At 33.6% G+C, this 21796-nt stretch overlaps 1 protein-coding gene across 2 annotated transcripts in view; it reads right to left on the reverse strand.

Moving 5' to 3' along the window:
* The window catches only part of LOC125062216 (tetratricopeptide repeat protein 39B), a 70224-nt gene that overhangs the window by 37793 nt on the left and 10635 nt on the right, over positions 1–21796 (reverse strand). The gene's annotated exons all lie outside the window — the stretch shown is intronic.

Consider the following 21796-nt stretch of genomic DNA (forward strand, 5'->3'; position numbering starts at 1 on the left):
TACTAATAAAGACTATTTTTAAATTTTGTTTATATATTTAGGGGACAGTTCATGTTTCAGTTGTTACGGGTATTTGGGGTAGGGTTTTTCTTTGATTTACGTATTAGGTAACCTGATGACGTTTTAGTCGCGCCGAAAACGTATAAATGAAAATTCTATTCGTTCACGCAGTTCGAACACAAGACCTCAGGTTTTAAGACCTTAAATTAAATACTTTTCTAAAACTAAGATTGAAAAGAAAAATTAGTTCACGATCAAAATTGTTATTAATGTTCCAATACAATCATAGTAGATATTTATCATAACGGATTCATATATATAGCACATCAAAGCACATCTAACCGGAGGAGAAACTCGAAACAGCTGACGCATTGTAATAGAACCTCCTCGTCGGAGATGGTTAAATAATTGTTACACACAAATCTGTGGTGTTCAAAGACTGATGTAGGAATCGAAACTAAACAGAATACAAACGCCAGTTAGAATATCATGAAAATTATTTACACCTTTGCATTATTGCCGACGGTGCACCGACCACTTTCCCAATTAAAGATTTAAATAACACGAGGGGGGATCATTATACAACTATTATTTGCGTGTGCATGACGCACACGCAAATAATACACAAATTGATTCTTGATCAATATGTATGTACACAACGTGGGGAAATGGGCTCACAGCAGGCCCACCTCATGTTAATTGTTACCGCCGTTCATAGACACACCGTCAGGCCCGCAAATACGTTGATTACATGTATTGTTTCCGGAAATTGATGATATAATTATAATAATAATAGCTTTTTATTCATACTTCTACACTTAAACATTTATTTGTATATCATCTCAATATTTTTATCCTCTGTGTGCCCTTTTTTGGCTGATTGCACTTTCCTGACTGCACTGTGCCACTCTCTCTCATGTACCACCTTCTTTGTCCTTAAGATGGTCTATCATGCCCTATTCATTATGCCCTATTCTATTTGGTATATATATAAATATAATATATAAAGCTAAAAGAAAATTTCTGCCTCAATTACAGAACGTACTGAGACATTTTTTTTTTAAATATGCGGCTAAAGCTACTCTTGCCAAAGCTTATATGTTGTAAGGAAGAAACCGAGTGAATTTAAAACTTTCATGGTCATAACTGTTGCGAAAGTAATAAAAAATAAAATTAAAATAAATAAATCAGTGGCACTACAACCTTTTTAGGTCTGGGTCTCAGATTTCTGTATCTGTTTCATGATCATTTGTAAATCTAATAGGCAAGAAGAATAGTCTCCTGTACTTGATACGCACCGGGGGCTCATTGGGTCTAAGGCAAGCCGGTTTTCTCACGATGTTTACCTTCACCATTCGAGCGAATATTAAATGTGCACATAGAAAGAAAATCCATTGGTGCACAGCCGGGGATGGAACCTACGACCTCATAGATGACGCACGCTGAAGCCACTAGGCCAACACTGCTACAAAAAGTTGCCAAAGTAACACAATATGTAGAATATATATTTTTGGAATATGACTCATGAAATTTTTCAGTCCAGCATTTCATTGAAAGTTATGTCTTTAAACGCTAATAAGTTTCTTTTCTGACATCTGATTTCAATGAACAAAATGAAGTTGCTAAGAGCTAAGATTAATCTAGATGCAAAAAGCTTTTTCTAAAAGTTTTAAGATAATTACGACATCTTTAAAGACATTTAATTCCTAGACTTTGATACCTTTTAAGAGTAAGTATACTTCTATATGTAGAACCTCGGACCGTTTGACAGAAAAGAAAAGCAAATTTTTCTCTTGAATGTACAGTTTTCTAATGTATTATGTTCGACACTAAGAAAGCATCTAATAGACCAGGTTAGCTGCTTTGCTTCCATATAAATAAGACAAGGGCTAAATAAATAATAATATATTATGTAACAAAATGAATGGTCGTTATATGCAGGAATTTTATTACATTTTAATATTTTGTAATTAAATATTGTATGCTCCTCATAATGTATGCTACATTGTGAATTGTTTGAAATCACAATATAATCCATATAAATTAACCCTTTATTTACTTAGGTTAGGTTATATACGGTTAGGCGATTCTTACTATTATTATTATATTATATTATTATTATATACTAATAAACTTTTGTATTCGACCCCGACTATCTTAGCATCTTATGCTATGGTGCCAACACCTCACCTTTGCTCATCTTCTTTTGCTTTATTTTCATCCCTAGGCAGCCCTGGTACCTTTTTTAAATCAAAATGGTCATTTTTTACCTTCCTTTTAATTGTACGCATTACAATTTCAATCGTTTAAAATTAATTCTTAAATGTAGTTTTGCTTTTAATCTTGTTAAACAATCTATTTTTTTGTACAGTACGTATCATATTTAAATAATAAATGTTGTTTGTAAAGAATTGTTTAATAAACAAAAAATATATCGTTCTTAGTAAACTACTTGTTGCACGTGTCAACGTTCAAAGCGCATCGAAGAGGGCATAATCTGAATGAATGCTTGCTTACATTTCAATAAGCTTCTTGCTCCGTTTTCAAAGAAACTTACACGTGCGTCCCATATACTTTTTATGTTTGTTCTATAGCGGCTTTAAATATTGTTTTGAAATACTTTAAGTTTATATCAGACAGAGACATTTATTCCACATGGACAAGTATGGAAATATAGTTTAGCTGTTCCTTGGAGATGCTGAGCTGATAGATATAGCTCAATCACTATATGGCGATGATGGTGTAAAACTAATTTGGAAATATAATAAGGGCTGTATTAATACAAAAGTAAAATCTAAAGCATGAATTTTATTAATGGACACAGAACTTAATTTATTCAATATTGGAACTCTCATAAGCGTTTAAGTTTTTGTTTAGGGAGCGTTCAAGTATTACGTAACGAATTTGGGGGGGGGGGTCCTTTATAAACAATAACTTAAACGCTCCTTTATCCAATATTAATAAAAAATAAATAATTCAGTGGCACTACAAGTTTATAGGTCTACCCTCAGATTTCTTTATATGTTTCACGATCATTTGTCAATCTAATAGGTAAGTAAGAGATCGGCCTCTTGTGCCTGACACATGTCGATGACTTTTTGGGTCTAAGGCGGTTTTCCTTCACCGTTCGAGTGTTACATACGCACATAGAAAAAAGTCCATAGGTTCACAACCGGGGATCAAACCTACGGCGTCAGGGATGAGAGTCGCACGCTGAAGCCACTAGGTCAACACTGCTCCTAAACACTTACGCAACATTAGCTGGTGTTTATTTTCGAAAGAGCATAAGTACCCAGTTTTTCCTTATACAGCGAAGCAAAAAAGCGTACGAGACAGCCATGAAAGTCGGATCAGAGGTCTTTGAGGGTCCTTCTCTCGAAGGCCGCCTACGAAGCCATGGAAATGGGTGTTCATGGGCTGTTTCGTAAGCTTAATAAATAATTGGAGGTCATCTTCTAGGGAAGGCTTTCGCTCGGAGCGTATTTTGCAGCTCGCAATTTCGTAACAAAGGAAATACTGTTTATCAATGTTGGAAAATTTTAATGAAACTTAATTTTATGATTTAATCGTACACATTGATACTTTAAAATAAGGCATTAACAATATGTAACACCAGTCGCAGAGAACAGCTGTTGAAAAAATCTAGTTCTTTTAATACCGTATTATTTATTTCTATACATCCACTCCGCTTTTGAATGTTAATAATAGTCAGACAAAGGACGCGTTTCTGTTTGCCGGGACAAAACGTCGCTCAAGGATTTTATTAAATTTTGAGTTGGTACACTGCATATAATACAATAGGTATGGTCTATTGGTTACGGCCAGAGCCTTAGTATGTCTCTGCTAGCGGAATAAGTACGTAAGTGGTCTACGGGATTACACGACGTCACACACACAGATAGCTATAAAATGAGGAAATCAAATCGTTTGGGATTTGTTCTTTATTTAAACTGCTACAAGGTATAGTGGGTGGAGTATTTCAATACAAGTATGCAAGTTTTCATCATGTTAAATTCCAAATTTCATAGACAGTAAACATTCCTTTATTTTTATAAAAAGGACATCTACTTCCAATATAAAAATCCACCACGAATATATCACTTGAATACGCAATCCTTGGCAAAAATATTTCAAAATTTTAAGATTTTTTGTCTTTTGATATATCTACGCGGAATTTTTAAATAACTCATGCTAATTTAATTAAGAACTTCGGCCTTGCATTATTTAAATAATTTTGAAATATTCAATCGAGTTTTTATTGTTATTACGTTTAAGTGGATTTTTATTTATTAGTATGAAAAGGCTAAAACTGTGTGTTTGTAACCTAATGAATAAACTCTAAAATAACTGAATGAATTAAAAAAAAAATCTTTCAACGGTAACTTCTTTAACGGTCTGTTACGTCACCAAGCCAGTAAACCCGAGGAAAATATATGTTGCATTGGTACTTGCAATTTCCACCCTCGGCCAGGACGTACCCAGACGATTTTTATACGTTATAGAGGGAGTCGTTATAAGGAGTTGAGACTGTATTTATATATACATGTATCAGTGCCTCCATAGTTTAACCACTCGGCCACCTCGGCTAACTTAACCTAAAGCCCAGGACTCGAACCCGATAAATTGCGTTGCGGTATACTAAAAAACCACGAATATTCACCATTATGATCATACATAATCTCCGAGTAACATAGAATATAAATTTATTTTAATTTAAAAAAGTCAATAATTGCCGATAGTCCATTAAATGTTTTAATTCAGTGATAAGCAAATTGACGTGGCATTGGCCAATACGAGAAACTCGGATCTACTAGCTCATGTCACAGAATATATAAAGTAAAAGTAAAAAATCATTGAATCAAATAGGTAACACAATAGTGTATTGATGAACGTCAAAAAAAGAAATATATACGAAATGCTTCTAACTTTACATTTAGTGCCAGTTCTCAAATCAAGGGCGTTGAACGGAAGAGTTTTTTACACAACGTTTGTAAGGAGCTGCAACCATTACACCATATTACACATGACATCTTAAGTAATAAATAATAATAACATAAATTAAAAACAAAGTCTTGTCCTCTATCAGCAGGAGGCATGGTGGCATAGGTTTCCAATAATATTTTATTTATTTATTAGTTTTTCCCATATCAGTGCTTCCCAACGTGAGCCCCACGCCCCATAGGAGGGCAATTTGGTTGGGGGGGGGGGGGGCGGCAATTGAAATCGGATGGATATAACACAACGTGGAGACTTGAGACTGAAGCTAATATTGAAACCTAATATAAAATCTCTGTACAGCAATCATGTAACGCAAAGATCTCACTAAATCAAAATAATCAATTAATTAAAAAAAAATTAATTATAATTATTTGTAATCTCTATCTTATATATATAAAATTCTCGTGTCACAATGTTCGTTCCCATACTCCTCCGAAACGGCTCGACGGATTCTTCTGAATTTTTTATGCATATTCAGTAAGTCTGAGAATCGGCTAATATATAACTTTCAAACCCCTAAGTGATAAGGAGTGTCCACCTCAAAAAAAAATATTTTTATTAAACAACAATTTTTTAATTTTCACCCCTCTACGATCAACCCCTATTTTTTATGATAGTTATTTTTATTGAACTAAAATAATGTTTCCTGGAAATAATATAAGTACATGGCAAAACAACTTTTGTCGGGTTAGGTAGTATAATATATTATTTTCATTATAATTACTTAATATTCAGTAAATTAAAATTTACTTACTGTATTTCGTTAACAATTGATTTCTTCCTAAAACCTATCATTTAAGTTTTTTAAGTGTTTATTAGAAGAATTTAATATTAAACAATATGTATGTTACGTATTGGCATAAGAACTTTAGAAATGCTAAAAAATGGCATACAAATATGTCAGAAGCGGATACCTTTTATTTATTTACTTATAAATCCTAAAACAACATTTAAGCTTATAATATTCAAGAAAATATGACTTCACAAATACATACACAATTATATTAAAACATAAAAATTTCAAATTAGCAAGAAAAAAATTAAACAGTTATTAGTTTAATATATTAAACTAAATAGAAACTTACTGAAACTCAAATCTTTATTGCATTCCTTTTGCTCATATTTTACACGTGACACGTTATAATTAATTACAATAAGGACCGTGGTTAAACCTCATTTAGAGCGTAATACACAAACATACGGCAAGTAAGAATACTGTTTTTAATATCAATATTTTCATTCTGATTAATTCAGCTATCTGACAGTCGAACTCAAAACTATAATTAAATTAACATATACATCATACTATTTATTATACGATCATTAGTATATGTGTATAAAAACCGGGAGTTGAATCATAATTGCGACTCAATTTTTTTAAACGTGTTTTAAAGCGCGGATTTATTTGAGTTGTAAAAATAGGATAATCGTAGAATGCTTCAAAGTAACTCCCACACTCCTTAAACGAATAACAAAGCACCTACGAAACGTAGGTGTCCATGGGCGGATATATTCTGGTAAGTTTAAGGTTTTTATTTTACAATTAGACGGCTAATTTTGACAGGTTTTCATAATGACTACAATATGTTGCGTTCCCTAAAGTCAAGTTGACCTCAAAATAGCAGACCTTGGCCGTCGACATCTCCGACTTACATATTTGAAATTGAATTTATTTCCTAATAATGATAATGTATATTTTCGTGATAACTTTATGAATTCTCAGTCGGCTAGCAGAATGTAGCTTTTTATATTGGCTCCAGGAAGCTGAAAAATCATTAATTTGAGATACGTTCAAACTTGTGTAACTGAAACTAAAACTAACTTTAACTAAAAAATTTAGTTTAGGGTAGTTTTGATTTGCGATCTTTGAAACTTATAAGAATAATAGTAGACAGTGTTTTTGAAACGCTGTAATCAATGAACCAAATTGGATTATATTGAAACTACATGGAACGTTCCACTGAAGAAGACTGCGACCGAATTAACACTGTGACCTAGACACAGTATTTATACGAATAAAATCTATTTATGAATATAGTTCTTTAGAAAACAAGAAGGTATAAGAAATAATTATTGGAAAAATATTTGTATCAACATCGTTTACGTAATGTTAATAAACGTTAAAAAAGCCAGTCACTATTTGTAGCTAGGTCGATAATTATAAAAAAGTAATTCGTGTACTTACAAAAAAGCAACTCAAAAATTAAAAACGCAAAGTGCAGTTCACACGCAGGGCTTAGGCCTACAACGCACTAGCGGCTGGCCGCGATGCGGTGTAGACCTTTCAGGCTGTCGACGACTCGATCATAATTCGGGTATTATGCGAAACCCATTCAATAATGTGCCACTCACGTGTCAAAAAGCTCCCCCTCAAGGGTACTAGGTTAACGGGTTTTCAGGGAATTGTTTTATTATACTGAGATTATTATTTCATGCACTTATTAGCTTTTAAAGTAATATCTTTTGTTACGTCGCCAATGTAATCTGTAATGAGCACAGAATTATGAGCCTTGAAGCTCACTGTTATAAATTTAATATTAAAATTTTAAAATTTACGTGATGAATTTTATATTACTTAAAATTTATTAAAATTTCAAAAGGAATGTGTGAATTGAAGCCTCTTTTGGCGTTTTTAAATAATTTACTTCCTTATTTCGATAAGATATTAACTAAATAATGATAAGTCAGTGGTGCTACAATGCTACCTGATACCCTCAAATTTCATTTTTTTTTTATGGAAGGGAGCAAATAGCCCGCCTCCGCCGATCACTTTACGTGCAATGGTTTATGTATACGCACACAAAACTAAGCATGTTCTAAGCCAAACTGTTAATGAAAAACAAAACAATTATTTTATATAACACCTCATGTTAAGTGAGTGGCCCTCAGTCGTGGAACGGCGGACGTCGAGGTGATAAGGGTGGAATTTCGTATTCTGCATAGGCGTCCAATGATGAAGCTCAGCTACAAGTATTAATCCGAACAACTCCTCTGAACTCTCTAAATAGTAAATGCGTTAGAAGATGCAGAGTGACCCTGTAATGCGGCTTTGGAGTTGTCGGTTTTAGTGGGTATTGCTCACCCAGTCTCTGATAAGCAGAGACTGAAGTGGGTCGAGTCCCCTGCAACTTCCAGGGGCTAGGGGCAAGGGGGGAAATGCATTTTCACCTCGGATAAACAAAAGAGTCAGATTTGATAACTTTGTACCACTAAATGTCTGTATACTGTTTAGAGGTCACCCAAATTAGACACTTCGGTGAAACGGCATATCAGGTATTATTGAATAGGGAGATTATTATTACATATCGAACGGATCTGTTGGCTTTGGTAAACTAATAATGGTTTGAATTTCCGCTGCGCTATTTGACTTTCGTCTAAATGCATTGTATGGATTGCCTTTTGTCTAATATTGGTAGGTACTCGTAATAATAAAGTGTACTCACTTGTCTATGTAAATTTAACTTCAATTATAATTAATAATCTATTTTCTAAAGTGAAATGCCATAGTCAAAGCGATAATATTTCTGACAACGAGTAGAGCTCCTTTTATGTATTTAGTGCAGCCAATATAAGCCGTAGAAACTGATTAAGAATTAGGATTTGTATGACTATCTGAGGAAGAACCTAGTTGTATATAAAAGAAAATGCTGATTTTTAAAGTTTAAACTTGTAGCCGTCTTGTATTGAGTGCCCATGGGCGGCGGTATCACTTAACATCAGGTGAGGTTCTTGCCCGTTTGCCCCCCGTTTTATTAAAAAAAGAGGCTCCGGGGTCGCGCTCGCATTATACCGGGGCCTAAACGGCGTAATTGTTACGCTTGAAACCTCCACGTGCAGTATACACTACATAGGAGGTAGGAGAGGGCAAATTTACTCATATTTATTCCGCTTCGAACCGGTTCTAGGTTAACCCTAAAATATCGATTATTACCAACCCTTAAAATCCATCTGCACTCAAGAGAATAAAATGGGAATCTATTTCATTGCTTGTTTTCATAAACTCCAAAGCAATTAGATTGATTAGAAAAATTCTATCGCCTACATTATCCCCGATGAACTATATATAATATTTTCAAAAAAGTTTGGGATCCCTATGAAAACCTCTACAAATGTAACCTTTGTTGTAGGTAAATTTTCAACTGTGTGAAATCAAAAAATGACAGTAGTACAAACCTACTTTAGTTTTATAGAAGACATCAATGTCTACAATAAAGTCTAAGATACGATTGTCTAACAATTATATATTTATAATGCATATATATATGCATAATGGCAGACGGACAAAGTGGGTAACGAGGTGGAAAGGTCCACAAGGAAAAGAAAGAGAGGTCACCCTCTTGCACGGGGGATGAGAAGCTTCAAGAAGTTAGTGGAGGAGATTGCGAGAAAAATGCTCAATATAGAGAGAGATGGAACCACTTGAAAGAGCTTATAGTCTATAAGAGTTCCTTGGAAAGAAAATATATATAATTATTTCTGTATAAAATTTTAATTGTGTGTATCTTTTGTACAAGTGGATGAATGAGGCTTTATTATTAATTATTATTGTATATTTAATAAAATCCTAAACACTTGCATATGCCATATATGCTAAGTGCATAGGCACGGCATATAATTGTTATCTAGCTAGACAATCGTTTCTTTGATAACTCGATCAAAGGACGTCTCAAAGAATCAATACCTGTCACAGAAATAATGTTCAATATCGCTGGAATACGTTACGATTTACACGTTATTCGAGTATCGCCACTATAATGTACGCCCACATTAAGTCTAAATCCAAAACTGTTTTATCTATAAACGTAGGTTTATATTGTATTGATTTAGAACAAAGTTTGACATCTTTTATGAGACGTCTCAGACTAAAATAGATTTTCGAATATGAGAATCGTTTGACAAATAAAAATTGAACAAGGTGGAGGAAAGGGAGCGCTCCACGCGCTTTGAGTCGCTTATTTCTAATTGTAAACTTGTCCTTTGTGTTTTTGAACTCGGAAATGAGAAAGGCTTGGTACGTGGTAGGTTTCGATTTTGTAGTCAAGTTACTTAATAATAATAATAATAATAGCCTTTATTTCCAAAACTTAACTATAATAGATTAGAACTTTCATTGATTTTGAATTGAAAAATTAACTTTTAACACTTTTAAAACTTTTATACACTTTAACATTTAGGAATAATCATTTGTTTGTGAGGTTTTGGTTTGTCCACCGTTGGACATAGGCCTCCTCCATCCGTTTCCACTCGTGTCTGTCGTACTTAATTGACGCCGCAAAATAACCTAAAAAAAATTAGTCTATTTTTGTAACTATAAAAAAATCATCTTGCATACATTCAAAAGCCGAAATGGAAATTGGGAAAATCTTTTGTATACAGAAAGCGCACGATAACCTGTTAAAATTTAACCTTCGGCGTCGATCCTACACAAAGGCACAGACACCATTTTGAAATACCTAACTTTTCCTTATAATATCAGAATTTTAAAGTATATTTCCGTTTTACAATATAACTGCGTTAATGATAATAATTTATCTAAACAGTGCCATTAAAGAAATATGTTCCGGTTTCATTAATTTTATAATGAAAATCGCAGATGAGAGCCTTTTCTTTAGTTAAAATTAGAAAGTATACATTTTAAGACAATTATGAATTAAGTGATACAACCCATGAACAAAGAGCCAGAATGCCCGCAAGTGCGTTGGCAGCCTTTTAATAATAGATCTTAGGACAATAACTACCACTCTTGTTATTTAGTATTAAAAGAAACAATGTCTTGAATTTAAGCGCGTTTTTATTTTGCCCGACTGACTGGTATAATGTATTTCTTATAAATTTGTGTTTATCCTAATTATGTAGTTTAATAAAAAACAGTCGTACACAAAAAATATTACCAAAGTTTAATATTTTAAAATAAATGGTATTATGACGGTCATAATTTCAGAAATGTTGAGTACCTAAATTAAAATTTAAAACCATTGGTTATACATATCGAAATAAATCCTGATTTAATTGTAATAAAAAAATATTTAATAATTACAGCCGTAACGTAAAGTATTGAGGCTCAATTAAAATAATACAATTATTAAGCAACTGAGCTGATACATTTTATACAATAATAATTGTATCATGTAGTGTCTACACTTATTATTTCATGTGCAGTCAAGTGGAAGAGACTAGTTTTCCACGACATAGGTGTCGTCTCGCTAGCCTTTAAGAATTCCCGAGAATTCCATTGTAATAATTCATTTTATATTGAAAAGATTTAAAGCTTTAAAGCTTTACAAATTCCGCAACAAATGCAGCAATTTAAATTTATATTAGATCTTTTATAGAAAGTGGGCGTTAAGTCACTTTATGAGGAATATTACAGCCTTTAGTTAACCTGAAGAAGCTATTATTTTAATGATTTTCCTATCATTAACCTGTCTATAATTTTGTGCAAGGACGCTGCGCTGCATCGGATATTACGTAACCCGATACTGAGGCCATAATTACAGATTAATTACGATATCAATTCAGAACTTCGTAATATTAGCCTCAAATAGGCTTCATTTGTGAAATAGAGATATCGAAGTCTTGTTATCGAAAACAAATGAAAGCTGGATTAAACAAAAGTTTTTTAATTAGAAAATAGGTAAGGTTATGACAATTATTATTCATATAAATATGCGTCTAAAAGATGCTATCGCTGCTGAAGAATGATATGGACAAAACATTATATTTGATTAATGGCGCTTCTAAACGGGCCATGTTTTGATGCAATTGATGGCCGCAACACTGTGGCCCGGCAACATTGCAAACAATAGCAGCCACACTATGCAATATTGCAGTAATGTCCCGGCCATATAGCCAAACTTGTTTTGCATAGCCACATATGGCCGATGTTGCCCCGATGGGTTGCCGGACGATCGCTAGGCTATCGAATTCAACTGCAATATTGCACAGCCAGTTCTATTGTTGTTTCAGTCACTTTCTTTGTTATGGCACAGTGTATCCTTTTCTACGCGACATGACGTTTGCTATGAGTGAAGTGTGCCTGTTGCTATATTCTGTGTTTTGCGATCAGCTGCATTTTGACGTTAGGTTACTACGTAGAAATGACTGCTTTGTGTGATTTCATCAGCCATTGATGCCGGTTTGTGTAGCCCGTTTAGGAGTCTGCATCATGGGCCATACTATTGCAGACATATTGCAACACATTGCCCAGCCATAGATTGTTCGGCCATCAGCTGCATTAAAATATTTTTGTAATGGCCGTACAATTAGTTGTTAACAGTGCAGCCATCAATTGCAGCAAAACATGGCCCGTTTAGAAGCGCCATTATACGTTTTCACTATAAGTCTTGACATATTCCTTCCGTCAATTAATGTATCACCGTCAGTCAAGCCTTTCATCTTGCATAAGGTATAAAGAAACGAATATTTTGGTTAGAGAGAAAAACAATCACTAAAACAGCACTTTGGTATGACTGGAATGAAGCCCACGCTGAAGTACCTCATACAAAACTTCAGGTTTGTATGGCCGTAGGTTCAGCAATTTGTAAATCACGAGGTGGGCCAAAGTAATATGAGGACGAATTAAAACTTTATCGTCTAGTCGTTAGTTGTACAAAAACAAAAGTCATTATAATCTTAATAGTTGGAAAATTTTAATAGTTGATAATGTTACAAAGTCATTGATCGAACGTCCTCTAATTTATTCACATTTATGAAACGCGAAGATTATCTTAATATTCAATGAATACATTTTTAATTGTTATTATTACTTAGTCGATTAAGAATGTTGTAAACACTCTATATTAGTCAAAACTGTATGCTTTTGGGAATAAAATATCTGAATATATTTAGTAATAAGTTTAGTTGACTTAACGGAATTGATTCATAATCGGTTTTGTTTCACAATTCTTTGTTTTTTTATTAAATTCAAATCAAAGGAAGTAAAATTTTACGTCGAAACTCTTCAATTTAATAGAAGTCTAAAATCCATTTCACCGGTAGACTCATAGGCGAGACTTAGTGATAAATATGACGTATGTCAAGTCCAATACATTTCCGACATACGAGTCTTTTATAGAATTTTTACCCTTAGAATTTCTAAAAGTATTTCCCACGATTTTGTGAAAAGTCGCATCCCATATTGGAAATACACATCTAAATTATACATAAATTTAATATTTATTATGTATGAATAGGAAATGTATGTTTACTTTCATTGTGTGCGCCAAAATATAGGTTCGATTTGAATAATTATTTCATTGTTAGAATCCGGACGTCAAGGCAGAATACAAAATACCATCCGTATCACCTCGACGTCCGTCGTTTCTCAACTGAGCGTTTCTTAAGGCTGTTTTTGCCGCGCACCACTATGTGGAACCAGCTGGCCACTGAAGTATTTCCGAACCATGTCTTACAAGACCGGCAACGCACTTGGAGTTCTGGCATTGTGAGTGTCCATGGGCGGCGGTATTACTAACCATCAGATGAGCCTCCTGTTCGTTTGCCTCCTATTATATAAAAAAACATTAGTTAGTCAAAGATGTTTGGCGTCTGTATGAAATCTTGAGGTGAAAGGTGAGAAAAAACTACTAATTAAAATCACTATACGCTGCGGAAACTGTTAATTATTGAACAAACTGATGTAAAATAATTTTATAGAAGAAATCTACAAAAAAATACGATGCCTAAAACATTTACGCTACCTTTTTTTTATTTTACAAAATCATAAATTTAAAAAAAAAAGAACGCGGTAATAAAATATCTTGTTTTATCTTTTACATAGTTTTCTCTTAATACAATTACGCCATTACGCAGTGCATTAAAGTGGATGCGGAGGGTGGGAGGGAGGAAATTGAATTGATGTATGAATATAGACGAATACAACATAGTCACGGTCATTCCCGACCTGTCAATAGTCGCATTCGACAAATACTGTATTACTATGGGTTTTCATTTATTAAAATATTCATAAATACGAAATTTTTATAGAAACCGAGCCGCCTTGCAGTTATCTTACTTATCGCATTACTAAATTTCATAAAACACTTAATACTAAAATGATATTTTAAAATAAACGTGTGGCACTCGAAGACTGCCGCGGTATAGCTATTATAGCATTTTTATAATTATTTATGCATTTTTTTTTTCTTCGTTATTAATTCAATCTACCACCAGACTTAGACTTAGACACGCCTATATAGTCTGTCTCATTCTAACTTGTACCGGCTGCGCCGGCCGCGCTTACGTCACTGGTCTAGTCAGAGAGATGTGAATACGCAGTATGCGTTCCGTCTCACTCTAACGCACCTACGCTACGTCACCGATCACGCCAGACCAATGTGAGACGCAGTATGCGTTCTGTCCCGCTCTAATGCGCATTGGCCGAACCTATATTACGTCATCAGGTTTTTATTTTCATTACGGAATTTCTTGATTCGGTCGCCGCGATAAAATCTAGCTTAAAAATAATTTAAATCAATCAAAAATGTCGAAATATCGTGAGAGACCTACTGCCAATACGTAAAATACATGACAAACATTACTTTATTTAATTTTTACGATGGCCTTAAGTAAGGGTCAACACGTTGTTTCGTTTGCTATGTTAGCGGGGCTTCAACGCCAGTTCATATTGTTAGAAAAACTTTTGGATGAGCTTTGTCGTTAGTTAGACATTGCGGGAACTTCAAGAGCTTTACAAGGGATGCAATCAAATCATAAAGCTCGGATCGCAAGGCCGAAATTTTGATTAAAAAAAATGTTTATTATGGAACATAAGATACAGGTATCACTTATTCCACGTCATTAAATTTAAATCGATAAACATCCCAACTCATCGTCAAAGAAGGAAGAGGGTGTAGGCCGAGAGAAATAGCCAGCGTAAAAAACTCTCTATACTCTTTTAAAATAGCATACAAAATGACTATGGCAAAAACCACTTAATTAGAAGTAGCCTGTCCGGCACTAGTCCCAGGCCCTTTCATGAAGTATTAGTTATTGCGTGTTAGTTGCAACACTTGTACAATTACTGGCGAGAGGCATAATATTAATTCATTATAAATAATACAAATCTGTGATAAAAGAAAAATATATATTTGATTTCAGAAAATTAATTAGTAGCGTATCAAGGAGTAACTTTTCAGTTTAATAGATAATCATTTAAATAAACCTCTTGACGTCTATAAATGATTATTATCTAACCTAGGACTTCCAGTGTACAACACATTTCCGAAAGATCATCTTACAAATACTTTCAACGAAATAAGGAGGTTTTTTTTTTATACCCGACACACTATTACTATTATCACTCACAGATGGAACTGCTCTTCCACCACACACACACTCACAAAAAAACGTTTTTAATCTGTGTTTAATTCTTTTTTTCTTAAGTAATGGAACGATTATACACCAATCAACTTTATAAGATCGATTTTTAAACTTATTATGACTTAAAGTTCGATATAAAATAAACTGAGGCTAAATTGCCTTTGAGTGTATAGAAGACTTTTAAATGAAGTTTATAACTAATTAAATGTCACACCTGATTCATGAGAAGGTATAATATTTAGTTCTTGAGTAACATATAGCACTAATGTAGGATTTTGTACTACTTAACTTTAAATTTAATAAATAGTTTGGGTGCACCGGGCCCGGTAATGTAGATATGAAGTAGGTATTCCTGGGAACTTTATTTCCTAAAATCCTTTCCCGAGTTTCCAAATGTGTACGGTTTATTCCTTTATTTATTTTATTTACCTCACCTTATAGAGATAAGATATTGGAAGAGTCCAAGCATATATCTACGAAGCAATAATAAAACTTGTATAGTTAAATCATTATCGAATATTACACTAACTAGACTATAAACAAAATATGTCAAAAAACGATAGGTCTAAGCTTAGATTCATTACAAGCTTCACAAATGAAAAGCCAAAAGACATTTAAAAGTGTGACGATTTAAAATTATACCATCACACTTCAATTCAATTATAAAGGGCAAGGTTTTAAAACTCTGTAAAAGCTGCTTGATGAAATTAAATTGTATTTTGTGAGGCTTCGCAATAAGCTCTGACTCAACGTATTATTCAGTGAAAATTGAATAGTTGGTTTTTATAAATGATATTTGTATCTGTATGTCATAATTCTTTGAAATATTAGTCTGTTACCATGTTACTTGTAACTATGAACAATCATTGAGGTATTAGATACATACAGTATATGTTACATATTAAGCCAGGCGTGTATTGTACCTCTTTGAGAGGCTCATACGGCGAGCAATAATACACACAGTATTGCAAAATTCAAAGGAAATCTGAATATCGCGTTTAGGAGACACGAATTTGTGCACAATGCTTCCTATTTTTAGACATGTTTAATCGCCTGAGTGGCTCTGTGGGCCTGGTCCATTCAATAATATAAAATTCCGACACATTCCGATTATTCACTATGCAGAGCACAGAAATCGGATAAAAGATTAGTTTGGAAAATTTTTGGACGATACGTATTGCGTGGCGGGACTTCACCATTCAATATGTTTTTACATTGATTCCTTTTTAACAAATTATATAACCGACTCCAAAATGCGGTAAGAAGTATTATAAGATAATCCTTTTTATTTCTATGCCTGGTCATATTAAGATATGTATAAAGTGTTATTAGTTTATTTTTTTTCTATTTTGAGGTCAGTTCCAAGTCATCCTAGGACAACGATTGAGATTCCGCATCAAGCCATGTAATCAGCTTGATAATATAACATCCGAACGATAATCCATTCATTCATTTAAGGTTTTCCATGAGAAAGTTAATATCCGGAAAAGTATGTATATTGTATGTGATTAAAAAACCCTTTATACGGCATATTTGTTGCAAATTCAGAACCACGAACAGATAAGCTACTACTACTAGAATACTCGCTAGTTGCCTTTTAAGTAAAATTCCAAGTTAATGTGAGACATATTAGTTAATTAAAACAGTGTATTTAATTGTTTTTTAAAAATCAATTACTATGATGTAATGTTTTATTATTAATTGAAATCGTAATCAATAATTAATTACGATGTGTTAAAGTATATTATACAAAAATTAACAAAATTATAGCATTGTGTGTTTTATCGAAGTTTTTTATTATTTTGCAGCGTAACTACAAACTATGATGTATATTCTATCATTGTTTACCATAATTAAGAATAAATCAGTGGCGCTACAACATTTGATCTGTGCCTCAGATGTCTGTATCTGTTTCATGATCATTTGCCAATAGGCAAGGTGATCAGCCTCCAGTGCCCGACACACGCCGTCGACTTTTTGGGTCTAAGGCAAGCAGGTTTCCTCACATTTACCTCACCGTACGAGCGAATGTTAAATTTGCACATTGAAAGAATGTCAATTGGTGCACAGCCGAGGATCGAACCTACGACCTCAGGGTCATAGAGTCGCACGCTGAAGCCAATACAAAGAGTATTATACAGTTTGCAGACAGGGAGAGGGAAAACGTATTTATGGATAAGTCAAAATTTTGCACGATTAAGGACTGCATTTATACCACAATGGTAACCAATCCTGAAAGCATCTATTGTCGACCGAGATTCGTTACCGAACCATCCAGGAAGGGCCTGTTCAGCGGATGATAACGCAAGTTAATAATATTCTTGGATTCTTCACTATGACATTTGTGTGAGACTAAGGGACTGTTTTACAATGTACGGATAAGTTCTACATAAGTTCCAAATTATCTATTTATTACTTATTGGTAGAATAAACACTATTACGCGTTGCGTTTCACGACTGTCATATAGCGCTATTCGTCACATAAAGTCCATCATAAGTTATGAGTCCGATGAAGTGTCAAAAAGCACAATTTATCTTCCAAATAATTTATGTGTTGCATAGCTATTTGGTATTATATCCATACATTGTGAAACAGACCCTTAGGATATGAAGCGGCTTTAAGTAGTATTTTAGGAATTATTATAATGTCAAAAAGTCAAAATCATTTATTCATATAGGTAACACAATGTACACTTATGAACGTCAAAGAAGAAATATACACTAAATGCTTCTAATGAATGTTAATTTAAGAACAGCGTTTATTTAGTGGTTACAGGTGAGACTCTCAACTCCGGATACTTAGGGAAGTTAATGCGAACGGCAGGTCTAAGAAGGATATTTGCTTTGTCGGATAACACACACAACTAACAACGGGCGTGGAGAGGCGGAGATAACCTTCGTGTCAAGAAGCGGATGAGGCTACGCTGTTTCCGCATCCCGTATGTATGGTGCCTTGAGATTTTCCGGGACATACACAGTCGCAGTAGCGAGTCCCGAATAGCAGAAGGGATTCTGCTGTATGTAGTCGCGATGCGGCATGTTTTATGCATTTAAGAATGGAGTTTTCCATTTTAGGATCGTGATTTAATAACGCTATGACTTCAGTATGCGAGAAACTTTATGGATTTTGTCATACGGAAAGCATAGTTTGCGAAGTCTCGTTGCTCTCTTACCCTTTGTTCTTAACGCATATAGCGTATAACGTAGATTAAACGCGTGTTTACTCCACGCCCTTGTCACGGAGTTCCAAACAATACTACATATAAAAAATAATTATATTTGTGATTTTTGTTCAAAACACTAGATAATCTAACGTTTATCTATACGAAATAGAACCGTTTTATTTACGTTTATAGTATTTTACGAATATCAGATACAGTCGCCCAATACCAGTTAGGAATAATTTTGTACTAAAATACTGATTAACAACGTATCTAATAATAAGTAGTAGTTTTTAGGGTAAAAATAAATGTCAAATTATAACTATGTATAGTTATTGCTATTACTAAATTTCTTTTGTTTCACATTTACGTTGACGTTGCATTACACTAAGCATTCATCGGACATACAAACAATATTTGGCAATATATCCCGCTGTACTAAAAATATTGCCGAGTATAACATAGTCTAGCTGTAAATGCTGGCTCATGCTACAGCCACACCTTTGCAGCTCTACATTTTCGTGAAAAAATGTCCCGCCTTTTTTTAAAAACATGCATGGAATTATATCTCCTTTTGGTTTCTGTTATTGCTAATAAAACAATGGCGCGCCTCCGGTGGGCCTCCGCTTTTCGTATCTTTCAGATATAAACAGTCTTCTGTGCCTGACAGAGTGGGAATTTGTATTTTAGGCGTATTGTTTCCACAAATTTTCGAGAAACCACAATATTTTCAAAGTCAACGTCAAAATAACTTTATTCATATAGATAAACAATTACACTTATGAACGTCAGAAAAGATGTTAAATTAATTCTAAATATACTTTTACTACCAGTTCGCAAGGGCGTAGAGCGGGCAAGAAGAACTGGCAAGAAACTTTCCCTTCAATTTAAAAGTTATATTACGCACATCGGACATTCACGCCTACCACCCTGGAAAACACTGCTAAAGAAACTTATAGACACTTACACATTACTTAATGTTAAGTGAATGGTGAAATTTATTTTATTCATTAATTGGTACTACATTACGGAAACGTGTCAAAACGTCAGTTAACTAATTAAGTAGTAGTACATTTGCAGCACTATACGACAGTTATTTGGATATAGGAACCGGGCGTTATGTATGTTAGGTATGTTTGCCGACATACGATGAGGCCGTGTGAAAGTGTTTCGAGTTGGCACTTTCACCATGCTTCGGCGAACTGGCCTCGAGGCGCATTCACCATAACCACAGCATAGAAACAAACAGTCACACCATTTTTCAGTAAAATACATTATATACTGATATTTTCAAAATATTTTGGAAATAAATATTATATATATTATTCAGAGATGTATTCTGCTGCAAGCTTCCAATTTTAATGCCGTACTAGATAACTACTAGTTTAAAAATGTCAAAAAAACTTTTAAGCTTTGTAGCTAACCAATGCTTAAGTATCCGTTAGCTACTTAAGCAATGGTTAAAATCACTAACTAACACTTACCGCTCACGAAAGGATACACTATTTACAAATTAAAAAACAATTTTCGCAGAATTCAAACGTATTTTACATCTGTCAAAAGCACATCAACGTCACCTTTGCTAGTTATAAACTTTTGTTCAAATTTAAATTCAAATTCAAAAATCATTAAATCATATGGGTAACACTTTGTACACTTACGACTTGTCAGTAAAGAAATACATATAAATGTTGTATCAAAAAATCTAAAAGCGATTTGTCCTAAACGTGGTTAAGCAAAAAACCTTTTCTTAGGCTTAGTGTGAATGTTAATACGTAGAATAAAAATACTGCACTTTCCTATTTAAATAAATACCAACAAAAATCATTTCTTTTCCACATAATTAATCAAACTTAAGCCCTATCGTCGTTCCTGACAATGGCGTCCTTCAAACCCTTCCAAACCATCCTTTCTCTCCCCACTCTTGACCAAACCTTGCTGTAACCAGTTTTATATCGTCTTCCCATCTCTTTCTCATTTATTCTGTCTTCCAAATTTAGGGTACAATTATATTTTTGCACCATAGGTGTCCCGTCCATCTGTGATTGTGTTTATACTGTGGCATGATCTACGCGTGGTGGCATACACATTTTTTTTCTAATTTCTAAATTAATGTTCCAAATTTTAAAACTTTCTCAGATAAGATGTTTGTTTAAATTATCGCGGTTATAAAGGTAACGCAAAACAATTAACAAACCGATATAGATTTAAGACTATATTATTCTAATGTAATGTTCGTAATAGTTTTTTTTTCAACAAACTATTTCCGTAGTTTGGGGTCTAGTTTCATAGTCATATATCTGTCTATATGACAAAGAGAGAGAACGACTGAAGAACTAGAGAAAACGGAATAAATGTAAACGAAAAATTTACAATTTAAAGTAGTTGTGAACGAGCCATAAGCTGCGAACCACACAATACAAGAGGAAGAGAGCGGCAAATAATTAGTGAACTATCACTTCTATCCTTAATTGATTTAAAAAATTCCTCTCTATTTATTATATTTGATATCGTAGTCAGGTATGTGTATTCACACACAAATCATTAAAAAACTTTTCAAAAATCTCGTTTGACCTTAACGTCAAGATTTCTTAAAAATCAAGATTAAAATTCAAAAGTGTTCAGGTTGTGGACCTGTTTTATTTCAACAAAAAATAAATAGCGAATGCAAATCGGCATGTACTGGGAAAATAATAAAGCTCGTAATCTAATATATACAATTCTCGTCTAATATATAAAATTCTCGTGTCACAATGTTCGTTCCCATACTGCTCCGAAACGGCTCGACCGATTCTTAGAAATTTTTATGCATATTCAGAAAGTCTGAGAATCGGTTACTATCCATCTTTCAAAATCCTAAGTGATAAGGGGTGTCTACCCCAAAATTTTATTTTTATTTTTTAGACCATTTTTTTTGTTTTTATTTAAATATGATACAAAAATAAATATAGCCCTTATAATTTTTAATATTACTTTTTTTTTTAAATATATTAACATTAATTTTCATCTATCCTCTACGATCATCCCCAATTTTTAATTTGTTAGTTAAGAACTTATAACTTCAGCTCCGAGGTTTAAATAGAGAAAAATCACAGAGAAACCTAAAAAGTTTTCATTCCGGAAAACCGAACAGTCTCTGGGGTAGCATAGCAAAACGTTCCATGTTCGTATGTACTAAAAAGGTAGGCTAAGTAAAATCACATTAAGGAGAAACGAAGTTCGCAGGGCCAGCTAGCATTAAAGTCATTAAATTTTGACTAAGAATTAATGCGATTAACTCTAAACTAATATTATTTTCTATTTCTATTATAATGGGA

Source organism: Pieris napi, chromosome Z (genome assembly GCF_905475465.1).
Source record: "Pieris napi chromosome Z, ilPieNapi1.2, whole genome shotgun sequence".
Classification (NCBI taxonomy): domain Eukaryota; kingdom Metazoa; phylum Arthropoda; class Insecta; order Lepidoptera; family Pieridae; genus Pieris; species Pieris napi.